Consider the following 19252-nt stretch of genomic DNA (forward strand, 5'->3'; position numbering starts at 1 on the left):
ATGAATACATTAACCAGCCTAATTACCGTAATTAACCTTGTTAGCATTTGAGGTTATGTTTAATGGTGATTATGGCAGCACATGAGGCAGCTCAAGAGCCCCTGTTTCATTTCAGTGAGTCATACCTTTAAGATTCAGCCTTTTGTGGAAAGCTTTTATTATTCGGGGGCGACTCAGATTATTCACAATGACACCTGAAACCGGAATAGATGGCAGTCGTGACAACTGTATTTGGAAGAAAAAGAAAGAGTAATTATGTTTTTTCTGAAGATAAGCACTGGAAAGTAATAGGCATCTTTTTCTCACCAATTGTATTCATCTTCCGGGCCACTTTTTCCGTGTGTGGGTGAATGCATGTGTGAGGTTTTTTTTCCTTTTTCAAATTTGTGAGATTTGTTTGTGTGAGAGTTTGTACATCAATCTGTAAGTCAAGTTTAATGATTTGATCTCTCTCACTGTTTTCTACAAGTGCATGCAATGTCCAGCTGGATGAAAATAGCAACAAGCTGGGGGGGAGGGGGGATATGGAGTAAAATCATCATTATGAGTTCAGTGTGGCTAACAGTCTCTCTGTTTGGAAGAAGCTATGTTTTAAAACTGAGTGTAAATGCAATGCCTGGAACAATACAAATGATTCCATGACTATAATCTCTTTAACCTTATAATAAGGACTTTTGTCCCTTTCAGGATATTTTTATATATTTGCATCAGTGATAGCTGTTTTTGTGATATCTGAAGAATGCCGTGGGCCGAATCATGCGCAGAGGTCTTTTTTTTTTTACTCTACAGAACATAAATGCCCAGTAATTGAGACGGGTAAAAAGACAGAAGAAAGCAGGGTCACATTAAAAATTGGTCTCTCTCTAACGCTCTTTTGGTTGATATGGGTTCAGGGCTGCTGCAAATATTTTCCTGTGACAACATAAACTCCGCCTGGATACTAAAAACTTTCATCCGTTTAAAAAATATAGTAAGATCTAAAAAAAACGACAGTGACGTATCTTGAAACAATAAGAGTGTAGACGGCTGGGATGTGTTGATGTCTGCCTGTCTGGCTCTTATGGCACACCCTGCTCTCAGACTTATTTCCACGCTCCGGTTCTGCATGGAGGGGCACACATATGCACATGGCTGAGTGTGTGTAAAAGGAAAACACAGTGTGTCCATGTATGTGTCTGTTGAAACGTGGACTCCTTGTCCCCTCAGCAGAGTGTCGCTCCTGCTTAGACCCCATTTGAGCTCAATCCAAAGTGAGCAGTGCTGGCCCATTCTGCAGCCTCAGTTCCTCTGGTAAATGGCTGGCTGAGTGGCGGTAATTGCCTCCCAACCCGCCAGTTCACGCTTGGAGCAGCCACACAGAATGGAGCGCTGAGATTCGAACCGTAGCTCCCGTTGGATTACACTAAGCAAGGTGGGGTGTCCCCGGCTGCCACCCCATACCTCGCTCCCGCAGTCTGAGGCTTAGCTCCCTAATGTGTGGAGACACGGGGCCGCAGACATCGTGCAAGGTCATTTTCCAATGAGACGCAGAGTTAGGAGAGAGATGTTTACTTATTTAAACAGAAAGGTCATTAGCAGGAGACATAAAGAAGCTTTGACAAATGAAGTCAAGCCCAGTTAATGTTCCGTTCTTGGAAAGAGGAGGAGGTAGCGGAAAGAAGATGAAAAAATAAATGGGAAATTGCTCCAACTGTATATCTCGATTCCCTTGGTAAGAGTGGAGCTCCTGAACCAAGGCCGGCATCTCGAGAATGAAAGAAATAAACACACGTATAGCATATACACACAGTGTTTTTCTTTCATATGCCTCAAACTGCCAGCCCTCAGGCAACAACTCATTTCCAAACAATATTGTATTCTCAATATATATAATGGTGGGATGCTTCTGTCTTGCAATTCCGGCCCAGACATCTGTTTTTATGGGGGAACAGCAGATGGGAGGGGGGGTGTCTCAAGAGGGTCTTGGCTATTGAGAAAAATGCTTGCGTGACTTCCTTCCCCAACCCCCCCAACACTTTTGCTTTCTCAGTACATCTTGCCCTGGAGGAAACTTGTGCATAACTGGCACATGACCCTTCCACCTACAGTGTTACACTGTAATACACACACACACATACACACACTCATTTATGCATATGCATACACATACGTGGTTATACGCATGGACACACATACAAAGGCCGCAGGCCTGACTTGCATGCTAGCTGGTGCTGCATGGTCACATGTGTCGGTCAAAGATGTGTTAGAGCACACGTGCATATGTCAGTGTGATCTCTTTATTAATGTACAAGAATCTGAAAGTGTGTGTGTGTGTGTGTGTGTGTGTGTGTGTGTGTTTGTGTTTGTGTGACAGAGGGGAAACACAAGATGTGTACAGGAGGATGAAGTATCAGTGCACCAAAACCAGACATGCAGGATCCTGTTAATATGCAGATCTGCGGTACAGAAGTGGCTGCAGTCTCTGAGCTCAGTGCAGTGGTGGAAGGAGTATTTGTATACTTTACTTAAGTAAAAAGTACTAATTAAATCCTGTGAAAATACTCTGTTACAAGTACAGGTCCTGTGTTGAAAGTGGGACTTAATGTAATAACAAGTAAAAAGTAATATCAAAAAAATTTAGTTTAAGTATGAAAACTAAAAGTATCCAATGCAAAAAAATCTTTTTTTTTTAAACGACCAAAAAACTCAAAATTTAAAAATAAAAAAAAAAAAACAAATAAAAAGAACAAAAAAAGACACCCAAACCCCCAAATTACAAAAAAAGAAAAAAAAGGAAAAAAAAAGAAAAAAAAAACCTCATTATTACTCATTACTCATTAACTCAAAAAAAAAGTCAACTAAAAAGAAGAGGAATAAATATCCAAAAACTTCTAAATTATAAACCAAATAACACACTTGAAGCTCAAAATTATTAAAAAAAAAAAAAAAAAAAAAAGAAAAATAGAAAAAGACCTCAAATTCATACTTAAGTACAGTAGTTGTGTAAATGTACTTGGTTACATTTCACCACTGGCTGAGTGGAAATGGTTGTGCATGTGTATGTGTGCATGTCGTCTCTCGGGATCAACCCCCACTCCCACCAGCTCATCAAAGTAGCATATTAAAATGAGATGACTCAGACTGATGATGATGCTGTGAGACCCGCTGCACCAGCAGCGTAACAAACGATAACATGTTTGTCTCATTCTTGTCTCTCTCAACCCTGCTCTCATTTTGGTCAAGTGAGAAGACATTGGCACTGCAGTAGCTGGACTTGCACAGTCAAGCACACACAGAAATAACAAGATATTCTCACCATTTGTGACACACACCTGGCCTTTTGCTGTTTTTAGAATTTGATCTGTATGGTTGTCAAAACTGGTCTGTGAGAAGAGGGTAAAATGTGCCTTTATTATAGCTTTCAGTGAAAATGCAGCCAAAGGAAGACTTGTGTGTTTCTGCCATGCTGAGAGCAGTCAGGGAATTTTACAGAATAATTACTTTTATACACAGATGTAATAATGTCATGGATTGAGCTTCAGTCAGTTTTTCAATAATAGTGTACAATTAATAAACCTTGGCTGCATATTGTTCATAAGCTTTACCTTCACAATGTGTTTCGGGTCAATTTTGACCTTGCCAAAGTATTCCCTCATTGTCATAACAAGTAGCTGTAGCAAATGTTGAGTTATTGAGTTATTCTTAATGTATAAACAGCCTGTCTGACATTAATAATTAGGCGATTAATCCTTAATTAATGTTTAAGGGAGCAGGCTGGGTGTTTATTTGTTTGTTTTTTATATTCTATACTGCTTGTTTATGAAGAAAAACACCCACTATCACAGTATTGTACCCTAGGACATAAAAGCCAGTGTCAAGTTTCTCTTAAACCATATTTTTCCATGATGTGACTTGCGCTTATATCTATTACAATAGATGTGGGTCAAATTTGACAAACTACAAATTTGACAATTTGTAGTACCGGTACAAAAGTATAACATTTTTAAAAATTACATTTTTTGCACATTTTCTGTCACTGTAGGAAAAGTCATCAAATGTCAGGCTAAAATAATCAGATTTAGTCATTTTATTAAATTGCTGTTAAATGTCAAAACGCTTCAGATTTGACTCAGACAGTATATTCATACCAGTTGCATCTCTGGGTTCTCAATAGGCAGCTTAAGGCAACATGTTTCTCCTCATTTAGTACTAAAACTAGAAACAAATAGCTTTCACAGTGGGGGAAATATGATTCCAACACTTCCAAAATGGTCTTATTTAGCTATCAAGCTAGAAAGTAAGAGTCAGCACAGTTTTGAGAATGAAACGTGTAAAAATACCAGCATTTTCACCATCGTCCACCACTCTCAGATGCTGTATGCAGTCAGCTCTGATGCACAAGCTAACTGCTTGCTTGATTTGCAGCATAAAAGGGCTGCGTTCAAATGAGGTCATGTCTACTGTGTTCAAGAGAAGTGACCATATGAACGCCCCCTGATGTGGTGCACTCCAAGTTTATGACTTAATGTCACGACTTTCCATAGAAAAACGAGTTCATGGGTTCCATTTGAACGCAGCGTATCCCATTTCTAATAATTCCATTTCTGCCAATATATTCCCCTGTATCCTATACGCTAGATCTTTAAATACAGAATAAACATTGCATAAAATACTTGACTTTGTCTGAAGCCACCTTTGATGGAACCAGGCTAATTGTTTCTTGCTGCCTCCAGCTCTGTACTGAGCTTAATCCATGATTACATAAGAGCAGCTGCTCAGCAGATGTTGTGACCTACTTTGTTGACTGATATGGATTTAGAGTGATTATTCAATATTTAATCAGATTTGCGTATGTTATCACAGACAGGGTCATGGATGCATGAAGGGTTTCCTTCCAGAATGAGTCACCTTTTGGAAAACAAAATGCTGTTGAATAAGACTGTGAGAGAATGACACAAGTGTTTGATTGATGCCTCTTAAACTTTTGATGACTCTGAGAAAACCTCTAACCGTCACCAACCTGTCACACTATCATTTTCTCTCGTTAAATCTTCATGCCTGGTAGCGTCGTGGCTTGTCAGAATGCTAATCTTGCACAAAAGAAAAGCTTTCTGATACACAGAGAAAAACATGCCACAGTGAAATTATACTTTTCTTGCAGTTCAAAAGGAAAATTGCCTTGGTATTGAGTGTGAAAGAATCTTTATTTTGAAAACAAGGAAAGAAAAGAGAGATTATATGGTTTGAATTGACCATGGCTGAGTTTAATTTATTTGTATTTATGCTTTTTGTGCATTTTGTAACTTATCTAACTTCCTAAAGCAGCTAAAAAAAAATCATCTTTGACAACTTCAGTTTTTCTGCATGAATTCTGACGCCATCAGCATTGGGAGTCTCTAGCAAAGCCATCACTTAAATAAATCGTTAATGACCTTTAGTGCCTAAGAGGGCTCCGAACCACAACTGGGGACCCAGGGTGATGGGCGTGGAGCACCGGAGTGAGTGCAGCCGTTCCGCACTGATAGTGCTGAATATATATGCCCTTGACATGACAAAGCGAGGTGGAGGGCTGAAAGTGGTCACATTGCATTAGCATCGAGCAGGCTTGACTGGCTGGCAGGGCAGTCTGACTGGAGCCCGGTGGTGGTAGTAAAGGCAGTGCGGAGGAGATGAAGGGGGCAGAGGGTCCGCCATCCTCGGGGCTTTGCACAGGACAGTCGGATGGGGTCAGTCAGCAAAACCAAGCAGCCACCCATCAATAATTAAATCAGTCACAGTCGATATATTTTGGCATGAGCGCCTGAGCACTTTGATCACAACCGAGGACCCCCGTAACTGGCATCAAAGACGAGAAATTAAGCTGCTTGTTTGACACTGAGTGAACTGCATGCATGCACTGACACCTGCATTAAGAAACGTGCGTTCACAAGCAGCCGTCTGCTTTTTCTCTTTTCAAAGCACAGTGAGCAGTCCATTGCTCTTTATGGAGAGGATGGCTTTTCACCAGAGCTGTGGCCCCTCTGTCAAATTAGATTAAGGGCTGCTTACTCATTATTGACAGGAGCCGCTTGCAGTAATGACCCATAGTGAGAGAGTCATTTACTTTGATGGTAAGAACACAGGCTACACTGGACATTTCCCACAGCACATCTCTTTAGGGGGAAAAGAGCTCTTTGATGGCCATTAGATTTTTTTGGTGAATTATTCCACATTGCATTGCTCGTTCTACATCTGGCCAGCTTTGATCTAAAAAGCGTCTGTCTGATGCTTTTTTTTTTTTTTTTAGACCCACTCCCCTTCTTTGGCCCACCCTAAAGTCAGTTGACAGGGAGGTTAGACTTCATGAAGGCCCCGGGGAGTGTGTGTTGGCATTTCATTTATTTGAGTTGGAAAGATGACAGAAGTCGCATTTAATTACGGGGTTCTTGTGTCAACTGAGGAGATAAGGGGGTATGTTGCGAATGCATGATGCATACTGAATGAGCTGTTCTCTACATTTGAAAATATATCTGACCATTGTAGTGCGCAGTTTGCTGCAGAATTATTTTTCCCCACACTATCTGTAGCTATTTGTGCATCCATGCATCGTGTGCTGTCATGTGTGTGTTTACATTATCTGTTTGTACACCTGCTTCGACGTTCTTCTTTGGTTGTAGAGCCCCAGAGCTATGCAGCTAGGCTTGGGCAGTATCACAGTATTACAGTATACCAGGGTATTTAGAAATCCTTCAGGTATGTTTTTCAATTCCGGTAAACTCATTGTATATAGAGCACAGCATGCACCATCAGAGCTCAATCTCCAGTCTCTACTGGTGGAACAGGTAGCTGAGCTTAATGACACCACAACACCAAGTGGTGGAGGGAGAATTTACAGGACTGTAAACAGCTGGTGGTCAGCTACAGCATAGAGAGGATGTGGAGAATAACAGCATGTTTTTTTTTGTTTTGTTTTTTTTGTTGTTGTTGTTGTTTTTATCAGTGAGAGCAAAGGGCATTACAAAAATTTTGACAGGCAATGCAATACATGCATGGGGGTGGATGGAGACGGGAATATAGACAAGACAGCATAAGATTGGACAAGACAAAAAACAAAACAAAAAACGAACATGCAAAGACAAAGACAATCAGGCATGATAGTATTATTTCTGTTGTTAATATGCAAATCAGTTGTTTTAACATGCTATGGCTGGTTATTGAGGTCACTCATGTGCATGTGTTTATGTGTTTTGTTTTTTTTTTTTACATATAACTTGGTGAATTAAGGATTTATTCAACCAAACTGGAGCTGGTGATTGTTGGAACAGTGGATTTACTGACTAGATTACTAGCAAGAAATGGTTTGGATGAGTTTCATTTTGTGTCTGTCAAGTTTGAATGAAGTACATTTCGCGAAGAGTCAATGAGGCAACTTAGCCTGGTCAGTCTTCTGTGACCGAGAGAAAGTTGAATTCAAAAGATGCAGAGTTGTATTACTCTGTTCAATAGGGAAAATATATGTGAGAATATTACTTTTCAACATTTTATGGGTTTTATTGTGTATTTATTAGTCTGAAAAGCTGAAAGAAAGTAGCACTCTTGCTGTCATGGGAGGTAGTTATGGTATACCTGCATATATTGTATACTAAAATTTAAGGAAGGTATGAAGGTATGAAACATTACAAACTGTCCACAATTATGTCCAGCCATCCTGTACATCCAGCAGGGAGACCAATCAGCTGCAAAAGCCTGACATTGTGTGCACGATGTGATTAATACCAGCCAGACTGCAAGCTATCTGCGCCTGATTGGCTATTCCACATCTAGAGTGCACTCTTACAACATACCAGTCCACTTTTCTATTAGCAGCCAAGTTAAACAAGTGGTAAGTCATTCTCTTTCTGTTGTTAAACTCCTATTCAGATCAGATCTGCAGAGAAAAGGAGTGCGATATTGCTCCTGGCAGTTAGGCACAAGACGAAGTTGCTAATCAAGGCCCAGCATCCAAAGCTGACAGTATGCTTTACTACCAGTGACAGAGACTGATCTGTTGCTTAGCCTTGGTACCGTACGTCTCTGCGGCTGTAGATTTAAATGTGAGATTTGAGATGTCCTCCCTGTAAGCTCTTGGCCTGCCCAAACCTGTCAGGACGACTTCAACTCTGAGCCTTGACTCATTTGCCGTCTCCCCTCATCTCAGTGCATATGTTACCACTGACCTTTATAGGGCACGTGTGATAGGAACATTTCTCATGACAGCATGGTAACATTTTACATGATTTATTTGTTTGCCGATAATGTCCATCTTTTTTTGCCCCTGTAGGCACATTGATAAAATCTTACACACTATAAGAATCTCTCCTGTAGGATTTCACATTTTTGGATGGCACTATTTTTTGTCCCTGCCACCAAAGCATGGTAAAATACCATTGCACGTGACAAATGGGAATTAATAGATGCTTTCAGGATTATGCAATCCTCTGCTCTACTGACTGCCGCTGGGTGTGGCCTGTGTGGTTGCTGTAATTCCTGACCCACTTCCATATATTATCATGATAGTTTCAGGTGCTCATCCCATTTTCAGCGCCTTGATTCTCTACAGGATATGAGAATTTAAAGTTCAACAGCCTCAGCCTGTTGCCTGCAGTTTGAGTTTACCTACTTATCTTTGGCTCTATTCATCAACACAAACCTTTGCTTGTAAACGGGAATAGATGACACGAGCCTTCAGCTTGACTGCATTATCAAACAGCTAATAATGTGTTGCTAATAAGGCTACTACTTGATATGTTTAAAGTGTCAACCAAAATAAACCAGTACCAAGTACTATCTAAACATCTCCAGTCAAATGTTATCTGCATTTGATCCTTTCGCCAGTGCAGTGTAAAGACATTTTTGAGGAAAGGTGTCTAATTAAAAAAAGGGCATCCCTTTGAAGAGCTCTTGAGGCCTAAGTACAGATGTTAATTGATGCACAGCAGACATGCCTGTCTGTCTTACATATGAGGTGTCTCAAAATATATGCTACATTTTGCCATGGGCCAAATATAAAAACCAAAGTATATAATTAGAAAAAGAAAAAGTTAAAAAAAAAAAAAGTCCTACAAAAAGGTCACTTATCTAGTCGAACACCAAAAGGGCAGGGGCTTGAGCACCACCTGGAGCCTATCTGTGCACACGCCTGCTTTTTGCACAGGGAGAGTGATCCTGGACCATCCCAACTTCCCGCCAGATCAGCCAAATTCTGTAGCTGCCAAGTCTGGAGTCGCTCTCTTCCTATGAACTGTCAGATTAACAACCCGGGAATGACTTTTGAGACTCTTTTTTGGTATACTGCAGCTCTAAGTTGAAAATACTCAGCCATGGAACTGACTGTTTATTATCATAATACGTCTTGTAGCATTTAAAAAACACCATATGGACAACTTGTTTTTTTCACTGGTGGGGGTCTTTAGATAATTTGACGTCTAAAGAAAACTTTCCACAATTGTTATTTCACTTAGTGCAAACATGGCTGCTGGCAGTGATACAATGAACATGTTTGCTGTGCGTTTTCTGAGGCAGAAACAGATTCTGAAGAGGGAGAAAAAAAACAGTCGATTGCAGCTATAGAACAAATGATCTCGCCCTGTTGTTCGCCCCCAGCGCGTATAGCTGTATCCGGCTGTACGTGCCCAGTTCAAAGCAATCTGCCAGGTGGAGTTAGAAAAGAGCACAATGTTGTCAAACAGAAATCAGATTTGCTCCACTCTCCATTAGCCTTAGCCCCTTCACTCTCCCCCCTGGAGATCACATTAAATGACATCTGCTATCATCAGGACAACCTGTGTCAGCTCCGTGACAAGACTGCAGATGCTGGGTTGCCGATTGCGAGGAGATGGAGGAAAGAGAATAGAGATAAAGGAGATACAGCTAGCTTAGGACTTCTCACACTTACATTAGGGCTTGTTAAATCTGTCCCAGGATATAATTAACATATAAATCGATGCTGGTTCATAAACCAGGCATGGCACAGTTGATAGCAGCTTTATACCATTGGGAGGATTGAAAAGAAGGATGTATTTAGGGTGTATAGCTTCAGCTCCAGCTCATATCACCACTCCAATAACGTACTGTAGGACATGGAAAATGTGATCAGAAATCATGCATGTTTCACGGGAGCATCTCTTGGAAATGTGGTGGGTTTCCACTGCCAGGCTTAGCTTGATAAGGGAGTCCACTGAGTGACAGCAGACTGAGCGGTTGTCAAAAGTAGCGATGCGTGACCCGGCTCTGGAGCATCAGCCACAACCAAATAGCTCCCCTTATCTTCTGACAGTACCATTTGGAGAGCTCACGCTCTTCTATCTGTCTCTCTTCCTCGCTCTTTCATTGCCATTGCCCCTCCCCTTTCCTCTTGGCAGTGCAAACGGGCCACTTCTGTTGACTCGGTAATGAGAAGATGGGTCTCTTTGTCACACTGCTTCTTTAGCTTCCACTTCATTTTAAGCAGCTCCTTTTTTTGTTGCCTTTTTGAACATCTGTTTCCATCTTTTTCCGCCTTTCAAAGGACTGTTTGTTATCTCGTGTCACCTCTTTAGCGTCAATAGCTATCGTAGCCAAGTGGGATTTTATCCCTGCAACGCCTTTTAAGAGACAACACCAGACTGTCTTTGAAACATGTATGCATTGTGTTTCTGTTGAATCACCCAAGCTGCTAACCTCTCGAAGCCCTCTTTGAGCAGTCCTCCTTGCAAACGCTGCCTAATTGTATTTATTGTGCAGTATAGCATGCACGCTTTGTGGCTCTCCACTGGATACAACACTACCTCCAGGCTTCTGTCCAAGATGCTCCCATTGAGTACTAATCATCTGGCAGAATGTGAATTCTGCTTTTCTTGAGGAAATCATGATAGAGCCTCACAAAAAAGCAGCCTCCAAATAGCCAAGGCCCAGACATTGTTGGACTGAGGCGTCTGCACAGGCGCCTGATTAAAAAAGAAGCATGGGCATTAATTGGCCAGCTGATGTTAGGTTGTCAGCAGTGGCTGATGGCTCATTATGCTGCTGGAGCAGAATAGGAGGAGGACGAGAGATGAGCGCGCCCCCTCACATATTCCATTTTGGCCATGCTTAAACCGAGCACACCCTGTAATTTCAGCATCAACACATCACTCAAAGGGTCTGGGGTATTAGATAAATAAAATCTGTCATTCCCGTGGATACAAGCTTGGTGGGAGCTGCGATGGAGAGCTGGGTATGATTGTGCGTGTGTGTCTGTTTGTTTGTGAAGCACGGATTCATGGGGACAGTTTGCTTGGCTAATGGGGTTGGCGGGCAGCACAGTGCTCTCTCAGGCGAACAGCTAATTAGCAGGAGCAGATGAGAACATGGTGAGTGTGTGTCCGGGATCCAAAGACGCACTGCTCAACCAACCAGGAGCACACCGTTTCCCCTCTGCCCAATCAGAGGCCCTGAGACGAAAACCCCCTTCCTTGTTTAGCGCCCACCCAGCCAATCACTGACATCTTAACCTTTAACGGACTCTCCCACCTTTCCCGCGAAGCTTCCATTTACCATGGCAACGACATGTGTCAAATGGCTACTTAGCCCTGAGGGAATCTCACAAAAACAGAATCCATCAAGTTCAGGGTCATTTAACGTTCACATTCCCCATTGCCGCTGTTGCAGATGAACAATTGGAATTCGAGGAGGGCTGTCCTTGAGATGGAATTGAGATTTTTGTGCAATAAGAGAGAATCTATGAGCACAAAGGATGAATCTCTTTGGCAGCACATTGTGATGATGTACACCTTTCTTTTCCATCTGAGATAACTGAGACCTTGTAGCTCAGGGCAGAAATATTCTTTCAGTTTTGCAGTTGGCTTTTGCCTTTTGTACAAAATGTATTGTGTTTAGTAAAACAAAGGCAAATATCTGCTCCGTGAAGATCGGCCAGCAGAGAATTTCACATTGCTGTAATTCACGTAGGATTAAGCCACTATAAACATTTTCAAATCAGAAAATAACTCATGCATATATCGTAGTGTATTTTATCACAATACTCAGCATATTGCAACATGTTTAAAATCATAAAGAAATTGTATTGTGACTTAAGTATCGTGATAATATCATATCGTAGGGCCTCTGGTGATTCTCACCCCCACTTCAGTGCTGGTAGTTTCAGTCTTTCTAGTCTCTTTCTTTTCCATTTTATTGCAGAAACAGTAAAGTATCACTGCTGTTTGTGATTGTGTTTTTTTTTTTATTACGTACTTATCTCACAGTTGTCAGTTGTGTCTAAAAAGAGGTCGAGAGAGACAAGAACACACATAAGCAAGCAGACAGACAGGCAGAGACTCAACTCTGTGATTAGAAAAGAGAAGAGATGCCAATTTGTTCAAAGTGACACAAAAATTACATGCAATGAAAGGAGGTACCATCGAAGATCAGTTTTGTATTGGAGGTACCGGCTGTTACTGGTTCATATGTGAACGATCCACCATTCGCCATATTACTGTTTGAGGAAACACTATATTTTTAAATGAGACTTCTAATCCTGGCTCAGCAGTGAGGTCATGTCTCAGCGTCTTTCAGACACTGATTACACTGACACAAGAGCAAAAAGGTGGGATACGTCTCATATTTCTTGGGTAACCATGGCAATGACTGCTGTGTCTATGAAAGACTGAACAGTTTGTACAGACCAGCGCCTGCTGCAGACATACATCATTGTTTACGCGGATAATGCCAGTGTTGAATGATGCAATTACAATAATTGCCCTCGCCTTTATTGCACAGATCTTCTGTGATCACGGAGGAAATGAGGAGTTCTTAAACATTAGTCTTTTACAGCTGCTCTTTGTGTGGGGTGGAAATTACTGCTGAAAGTTTCATTGTTCTTCTTTCTTTTTTCAATCACAGCAATCCAGTGACCGCACTGACAGTTATGATATGGGTGAGGATTGCACACAAGACCTCGGCTTTAACAGCTCATTTATCATTCATCTGAGGTTGGCCCAAGCCAGCCAGAAAATATAGGGGAATGAGATTTCCTTGGCCTCCTGGCATGCTATCTCGCTGTATGCACAAGTTACAGTCAGCCTTGCAGCGTTAGCAACACCATTTATATCCCCTTGCAGATATGAGCTCATCACTACACCTTTTATTGTTGAACTCACCTGGGCATTGAGCTGGCATCCCCTAGTTTTTAGTGTATTTTTAGGCTTGCACACATTGAGCTTGAGGTGGAATCTCAAACAGGAATCAGACCATTTTTCTATCCATTTTAAAGATAATGGATGATGGAGGGCTAGTGCATGCTATGACTCACCATGATATTCAGGGTGCTACTGTTAAAAATAAGTTTGATGCGCTATCTTGTCTCGAAATAATAAAATGTGCCCAATATCCTATTCATCTTCACCCATCCTCTGTACAACACGCTCCTCTGGCCCTGGATAAAATCCCATCATTACATTCTCTCCTGTGTCTGGCTCTGATCTTTTCCTGTTTCCCTCTCATCTCTCTCACCATCGAAGTAAAGAGAGCATAGTTGAGAAGGTTAGGCTACCCACTGTCCTGTGAAAATAGCTTTGATTTTGAAGCACAAAAAAATAAATAAATCACGTGTCCGTGGTGGCTGCCTTGCATTGCGTATACTTGTTGAAAAAGCGTGCGAAGGAATCTCACTTTAGATGGAAACTAGATAAAAGATGTATTGGCAACTCGCAGGCCCACTCGTGTATCTCAAAGGTGACAAATACTTGAAAAGTATAAAAGATGAGACAGGCTCATTTCAAGCCTGGTAAACAAAGCAGAGTACATGTCAGACATTCCCCAACAGGGCACAGAGACACTTAGGGGAAGCAGAGAAGCCACACACACACACACGCACACACACACACACACAGTCTCCTCACTCAGCATACGTACTGTACACTACATCTATATTTAACTGGCTGAGATCCTGATGTATATTTCAGCAGTGAGAGGTTCTTGATGGTAACTTTCACAGCACAGCGGTCAAAGCAGTTCAACAATGTATCACCCAGCATGCCATCCAATCATGAAGCCGGGCTTTCAGTCCTCGCCTGCTCACACACTACAGGGTGAAAATCAGAGCTGCTTCATCTGGCCCTGAAGACACAGAGAGAGAGAGATGCACATCTATTATACATGGTATATGTGGCTATGTGGAATGAACCGGCCGCAGCAAATTGGGCACATTTTGCTCCGACGCTAGCCGGTCTCCGAGGAAAGCCAATTACAACGTTTCTCCTTCAGAGCCAGGGCCAAAATAACCAAAATTCCCCCATCTACCCTAGAGCATGGACAAGGAGCAGTGAGGAAAATGTCCACTCTCCAGTTCCCAGTTTGGTTAGCCAGACAAGCAGTCTCTGAAATCACACATCCCCTGCATTCATTACCTGCTAATGACTCTCCGTCCCTCAGAGACCATGTCGAGAGAGAAAAGTGAGGGGGGGAAAAAGGAGCAGGGAGGTGTAAGAAGTATAGATGTAAGGAAGATGGGGAGGCCCATCATCACGGAAGATGGATGTGTCCCAGGAGCAGGTGATTTCCAGACTGGAACACTGAACATTGGAGACATGGAAATATCCGATACGGCTGGTTAGTCCATGTTGACTGGTGGCTGAGGAGTGTCCAGAGAGCCTGGCACTGAAAGCTGAACTGCCCACACACCTGCGCTGACCTTCACCTTGAGTGGGAAACACAGCGAGCAGGTGTTTTGCTTAATGTTTCGAATCAGAGAGCATTTTTATGTATAATTAGAGAGAACATGCACTGCATTTACCAACCCAATTTTGCCAATTTGGCAACAACAGACTGCTGCGATACAGAGCAAATCCATTCACTGATAGTTGCTTTTTGCTTTAGGTGGACCTGCAGCCTTCGATTCACACTCACAGTGAACCATTTCGGCCTCTTTTCAGAGTAATGATTCTGTAAAGTGCTTCACACTTTGGCTGCAACACATGGAAAGACCTAAGCTCGTACATAATGGTGTAGTTAATCCTAATGATGTGTATTGTGATCACACCATTACAAATGCTATGCTAAAAGGAAGACGAGTGATTAAGCCTCGTGTCTGCCCACTCAGTAAGATTCTGCTTATTTTTACCCACTAGATATATTTTCTAAGTGTGTCCACTCTGGTGACTTATACCCTTTTTCCTCCAAAACTGGTGCATGTGTGCAGGTTTTTTAAACAAGGGATATCCCGCTAAAAACAGGCAATGGGCTCCTTTCCTGTTCCCAGTAGATAAGTAGGCCTTTATGTTTTTTGGGGTTTTTTTTTTCTTTTTTTTTTCTGGTGTGTTCGTCTTCACAGTTAGGCCATAAACCAGGGTTAGAAAACAGTGGAAAGCAGCACGGAGGCCAGTAAAAATCTCATGGTCGTGACTTTATCGATTATTGATGATTTCAATATCTGACTTTCAAGAGGCAGCCTTATTGTCCATTTAGGTCTGTCACAATGACAATTTTCATTGGATGATAAATTTATCAAGAAAGAAATTGTAATTAATGCTATTATTGTTTTGTTATCACAAAACAGTGCAGTGGTCTCATTAGCTTTTTTCTTTTTCTTTTGAATTTTGCACACTGCTGTTTTTCATCAGTGCAATCTTCCATCTTGCTTCTATTGTTGTTGTTTGTTTTTTGTTGTGCATTGTGTATTGCCCTCCACTGACATCCTTGATTACAATTACATGGGCTTGTGCACTGGAAAGCACCAAGCTTCCAAGAGTCCTGAATGGAGCCAGTTCAAGAACCAAGCTTTCAAAATAACAAGAGCCCATACTTTGCCTCTCACAACTTGTAATTTTCATCAAACCAACATTTTTCAGGATTGCGTTCTGGATTCTTTCAAAGCTGCATGGATCATATTAAGTATCACTCTGAGTATGGGCTGAGACGGTCTCCAAGTTTGCCATTGCATGCACTGATGTGTCCTGCCTACTGGAAGATTTGCCACTGCTTTGTAAAGGAAACATTATTGCTGTAGGTCAGACCTGTTAAGATTGCCGCTATGACTGTTATGTGAAAGTGCTTCTGCCCAAGCGTTGAGGCTTAAGCAGTAAATTATCATTTCATTCATGAAACAAGGTAGAGAGAATTTAGAGAGAATTTCTGAGCTGAGGCCAATAATAGCTGAGGCCAGATACATTATGTTTTCGAGGTGTCTGTCCGTCCAGCACATTCTTGTGAACGTGATGTCCTAACAACACCTCAAGGGAATTTCTTCAAAATTTGCAAAACGTTCATTTGAACCCAGTGATAGTCTGATTGGATTTTGGTGGCCATAGGCAAAAGATCAAGGTCACAGTGACCTTACATTCATCTGATTCTTGCGAAAGCCATATCTCAAGAACACCTTGAGACAATTTCTTCAGATTTGAACCAAACATTCACTTGGACTCAATGATGAGCTGATTAGATTTTGGTATTCAGAGGTCAAGGTCACTGTAACCTTGCATCCACCTCATTTTTGTGAATGCAATATCTGAAGATACTGCCACTACTTTGGCACGTCCCCTGTGCATGCAATGCAGTCACAATTCTAAAGTTTTTTTTCCTGACCTAGAATATTTTTTACCCTTTGATGGACCTTCAAGGTTCAATACATGCCAGTTTAAGGTCATTCTTGCCCTAGCTGTACATGTGTAAAAATTCATCTGGGTATTGGAACCCAAACAAGAAAACTTATGTCACGTTGTGTGACTCAGTTCACATACAGTGCATTCTGAGTGGGGGTAGTTCATCACACTGTTGAGTCTGAGTCTTCATTCTATCTCCTACAACCTTGGTTTCCTAGGAGACAAACTGAGTCTAGCCTTATCAGAAAGAATGTACCAACCAGTGATCCCTATAGAGGACAGAGAGTTGCACTAATGCTCTGAAAGCGACAGGCCACGACCTTTTGATTTTATGTTTGCAAATGACCAGTATGTGACTTTGGCAAACAACGCTCTATTACCTTTCGCCCAAAGAAGAAAAATTCCTTCACACTAACAGTACATTCATTTGACAGATGCTTTTGTCTACAGCAACTCGATATAAGTGCATTTAAACTACTGAGAGCAAGAGCCAGTTATCATCCAAAATTAAGAGCACACCCTGTTTGAGGAAATGACTAAAAGCATGTGCTTAGAGATGGGTCCTTCGTTTTTAACACTTCTCCTTTTTTTCACACTTTCATAATTAGTGAGATTTATAACACAGAATAATGTGCCTGTGAGGGATTGGAAATTTTGGGCAAGAGTTGTGGCAACATGTTTCTGTTTTGGGGCATCTGCAGACTTTTGGGTCCATCTATTTTTATGGCAGTTTAACTAGAGGTCAATCTGGGAGAGGAAATACTCTAAATTACTCAATTTGAAGGTGTAGAGAAGACGTTGCTGTATTTTTATGACACTGTTGTACTTGCTGTTTCTCCTTGGTTCACAGTTGGTAGTTGTGCTATGTTTTGTCTGGGGGCAGATTGATTATAAAACTTTGGTGAACTTTTTTTTTTTTGGTGAATTGATATGTTGAATTTTTGAAGGTTCACGATCCAAGTGAATCTTGGATCGTGTTATTCAGATATTCAGATAACCCACATAAATCATTGTTTTTAAATAGCCCACTATCTGCTTGTGCCATTTTTACTGACTGGGCTGCAACTGATAATTATTTCCATTATTAATTACATGATTTTGTCTCTAAATTGTCAAAAAGATTAGAAATGCTGACTGGTATTGAACAGATGCCGCAGTGGCATCTTTCAGTTCCTTGTTTAACGTGATCATCTGTCCATAATAGAATCTGTTTGATTTAATGAGCTTTGATTTCAGTAGCCTTTCAGGCCCCAAACTTTGAGGTCTTTGAAGCAGTCACTCGTGGTGTTTCCGATGGTTGTTTTTTTAGTTTGTGTCGAGACATTTACTGTCGGATTAGTGGCACAAAAAACACCTGATGTTATTGAGACAGCTGCTTTTGTGTCTCCCCCAAACGAGGTATTTTAGGCCAAAAACATGATCTACTCCTAACCATATCCAAGTGTATTTGGTACCTAAACCTAACCACACATTAATCACCTCCTTAAAACATAAAGTTTCAATGTATCTGCTGAAGTTTTTGCTCAAAAAATTACGATAAATTATCACAATATTCAGCAATTTTCTGTTGATTGACGGACCAATTGGTCTATGGATTTTTTTAACTTCAATGCAAACTGTTAGCTAAAATCTTGAATAAATACAGTATTATGGATTAGGTTCCTGGTGTTGCTGATGAATGTTAGTGCTTTCTGCTCATCCCATCAACTGAAACATTATTGTGTTATACGTTTGAGAGTTTTTTTTAAGGATTAGATTGTGATTTACACCAACAAGCATACTCACCTACATACAATAAACTAAAAAAAACAATTTGTCCTAGAAGTGCTTACTTATATAGATTTCTATTTTCTTCTGAAGCAACACAATTTGCATACAATTACTCCTACTTCTGTCAGTGTACAGTGAAACTATTGTTCCCTCCGTCGTTGATTTAACAGTAAACTAAAAAGAAGCCAGCGAGTGTTCAGTCTCAACAAATTGAAACGCAGACTGCGTCCTGAACTAAAACCCAGTCAGCTGTGTTATTCTACAGGAGCAGAAATGAAACGTGCAGATTCTAATTACCCTCCACTCCACAAAAAGTACGAGCCACTCGCTCACAATTGTTGTTAAGAAGTCTAACCCCCACGGAGGTCTGAATTATTGCCATGGATTTTCTGTATCATCAAATGAGTGTGTTTAGAGAGCAAAATGGTCTTTTTTGGCGGGGTTGACTCACGCCCTGTTCCCTAAAGCAAAAGATAAGGTGGGTGTTCGCTGCGACATGATGAAATGATTGTATCTTCTCTGTAAGAGGTCCGCAGGGTGACTCACAGAGACATGCGAGCATTTATTCTCACCGTCTGACTACCTTTCTCTCTTTGTGCTTTCTGCACACACAGCCTGAGAAAGTGTGTGAGCATGCGCACAACAGAGAGAGAGAAGGTGTATCTCTAAGTCACCCTGTGGACATTGTACGAAAAAGATTGAGTGTGCACCTGTGCTGTAAAGCTGTGGTCATCTCCAGACCTGAAAGTTGCCCTGGGGCCTCACTCTGTCTACTGTCATTCACAGAGCATGGGCCCCTTCACTACAAAATCCTCAACTGATAAACTATGACTGCTTTCTTTGCAAGCCATTTCTCTGCAATTACAAAGCATGTCTGAGGACGACAGCATCCCTCACGTCTTCTGCGAGGCTGCAACGTCTTCTATTTC

This window comes from Plectropomus leopardus, chromosome 22 (assembly GCF_026936395.1).
Source record: "Plectropomus leopardus strain MGB_pleo_1.0 chromosome 22, ASM2693639v1, whole genome shotgun sequence".
NCBI lineage: Eukaryota > Metazoa > Chordata > Actinopteri > Perciformes > Serranidae > Plectropomus > Plectropomus leopardus.